The sequence below is a fragment of the Haematobia irritans genome, chromosome 2, assembly GCF_050003625.1.
Source record: "Haematobia irritans isolate KBUSLIRL chromosome 2, ASM5000362v1, whole genome shotgun sequence".
Lineage (NCBI taxonomy): Eukaryota > Metazoa > Arthropoda > Insecta > Diptera > Muscidae > Haematobia > Haematobia irritans.
This window is the reverse complement of record NC_134398.1, coordinates 162,080,219-162,083,314: the sequence shown is the minus strand read 5'-3', so window position 1 is coordinate 162,083,314 and position 3,096 is coordinate 162,080,219. Positions and strand designations below refer to the sequence as shown.

The 3,096-nt window shown below is 38.1% G+C and overlaps 1 pseudogene; it reads right to left on the bottom strand.

Annotated features, from left to right (window-relative positions):
* Positions 1–291: 291 nt before the first annotated feature.
* Positions 292–2,763, bottom strand: LOC142224327 (carboxylesterase 1E-like; annotated as a pseudogene).
* Positions 2,764–3,096: the final 333 nt, after the last annotated feature.

The following is a 3,096-nucleotide window of genomic DNA, read 5'->3' as shown; positions in this document are numbered from 1 at the left end:
GACATGCTTAGATCGACTCAGAATTTCACCACGACCCAGAATATATATACTTTGTGGGGTCTTAGAGCAATATTTCGATGTGTTACAAGCGGAACGACAAAGTTAATATAACCCCCCCCCCCCTCTATGGTGGTGGGTATAAAAATATGCTGGTACAAGTTTTACTTTGCGGGTCTATTATGGATCACGGATATGATTCGGTGTGATAATTTGTTTTAAATAATTTTGAGTGTGTGTCAACTCAAATTTACACAAAAATAACTCTCGTAAGCCAGATATCAAAACAAAAGATTTAAGTGCAAAATAAATGATTTTATTTATTATTAATATATGAGCTTTATGGAGGAAAGAAGATTAAGGAACATGATCAATTGAGTCATTGAAATAAATATGTTAAACTCAAATCTGTTTCAGTCCGGAGAGGTGGACATTTCATAGACTTCAATGAAAAGAAAAATATTTTTACATCAACTTACATTTCTTGAAGTTGTAAAAAATTTTACATTATACATGTTTTATCCATGATAACCAAATCCACCTCCATTTTGGGGTCTTGATTGAGCATATCCCACACCAAACCGATTTCCTTGATAGCCACTAGATATTTCGTCATAGCCTTGGGTAACTCCTCCCCAGGATTCACTTGGAATATCTGAATCCGTAGCCAAACTGGAACAACTTGTAGAGGTTAGAGGACTCAAAGAGGCTCCATAAAGAGAAAGCTCACAAAAACGGAAATCTGACGAAGGCTCCAAAGTGCTTCCCACCTTTATGAAAGGGTTACCCCTTTCTTTCACATTTTTGAAAAGGCGACCCTTACTAGTAGACTGCTGTTCAGAATTTTTGCAAAATCCCACTATCATATCTATAAGATTATCGCGTACCTTAAAATCTTCATCGGAGCTTAAACGAGTTTCAGGTAAAGGATTACCATAAAGATCATTACAATCAAAAATATAACCCAATTCATCACCATGACCAACCATTTCAGGATTGGAGTTCTCCGAAGCAGCAACTAAGGGTAGACCACGAAGAAATTGATACCTTTGGACGATGTACCATTATACTCAAAACTGTACATAAAAGCTGGAGCTATCTGAGACCAAGCTTGGGTAGTTAAAACGGCGGGTAAATTAAATAGAACATCAGTGGTAGAATCAATGACCTTTAATTCCAGGAAAAGGAAAATTTAAATTTATGGTAAGAAAAATGTCAATCATTTTCCAACCTACCTTAGACAAAACTTTTTTGTAACTCTTATGATGAGGTATCTTCCACATTTTAGCCAAGCTGGGTGTTAGTGTTTGGGATAAACCTGGTAAATTGGGTTTTGTGATTGTTCCAGTAGCTGTATCAACATTTAAAAATGTTGATAAATCCATTAAGGGTTGAGTTAGGGAGCTTAAAAATTCCTCTGTAGAACCAAATACCTTTTGGACATTATCCAGACTAATGCCATTAGCTGTTTCATGTTTAACCACGCCGGCCAATAGAGGTATAGCTGTAAAGTTACCACTTTGCAGATGTTGATCTGGCTCATTTTCTATAAGACCGGGTAAACCTCGGCCATCATCTTTTTCCTCAGTGTGAAGTTGGAAACCCATACTACCACCAAGACCTTTAATCAAGGCTCTACCAGCCAATCGCTCAATTTGAATTCTACCATCATTAGCTATAATTAATTTAGGATGTTTCTGTGAAAAGAGGAAGGAACTGAGTCATTATCAGGAATTCTATACTCAAAGCTTCTACCAACCCATCTCAGACAATTGATAATTTCTCTTTCATTGCCAGCAGGACATCCATTGATTTTCGCCATTTCCTGAACACTTTGCACTGGATCTTTATCTCGGGCATATTGCGATAGCGATGTACCCGACATAGCTACAACACCAGTAATATCACCTGTACTACGAGCTGATCGTGACATTGCCAGATACATGGCACTAGCTGCCCCAGAACCATGACCCACTGCTTTAATCTTTTTGGGATCACCACCGAAATATGCAATGTAGTCATTAATCCAACGAAGAGCTGTAGCCATATCAAAAACAGCCAAGTTTCCATCAAATTCCTTGGTACCATCACCTATGATGCCCAATGAACCCAAACTATATTGAGGGGTAACAACAATGACACCCCTTTGAGCCAATGGTGTAGCATCATATTGGGATGCGGAACCATAACGAAAACCTCCTGGATGTATCCACATTATAACCTCCAAACCGGTAGTCTCATCTGGCATTTGTGGTGTATAGACGTTGAGAAGCAAACAGTCTTCATCACCCAAAATACGATTACGATTGTAGGGATCTGGTTGTATACAGGGTGGTCCATGTCTGGTGGCATTAATATCACCTGCAAGTCTCTTGAAAACCGGACGAGCATAACGATTTGTTTGCGTTGGTGGTTCAGCATAATACAATCCTAAGAAACTATATACGCCAGTATCAGGATTACGGAAACCTTCCACTCGTGCATCTCTATCGTAGGCTCTTGTAAACACTACCGGGTCATCTGGTAGAGGGGCTTTGGCCTCACGACCTCCAACAACACGTTTCACTCGCATGGCTTGGCTCAATGTTAGTAACATTGTCAGGGAAACAATGGCTAGTTTCCATTGTAATCTCCTCATAGTTTGATTTAATTTTTTTCAATATTTTGTATTCACACTTCTTTTAACGTGTCCGTTCATACAACGACCTTTATTAGCTGACGATGAGCAACTAAAGCACTGATCAACAGGATTTCTCATTTCTTGAAGGTTTCTGATATAAATATCCTGTTTGTTTTATATAACATATCTATATGTCCATCACTGTTGAAGGAATTTTATATTCATTACATTGATTATTACTCAAACTGGTTTACTCTTTGCTCCATTTACCCAGAATCATTTATTTAGAATGCAAGTAAAGCTTCTTTATGAAGCTTTTCGTGAAGGATATTTGACTCAGGCAAGAAACGTGTCAATGACTTTAGGCTTTTTACATATAACATGGGGGATACGAAAGAAGTATGATAGCAATTTTGGACAGATCCGCTCACTGGCTTATGAAAGGTTTATCTCATATTTACCATTTTAACATATATCGA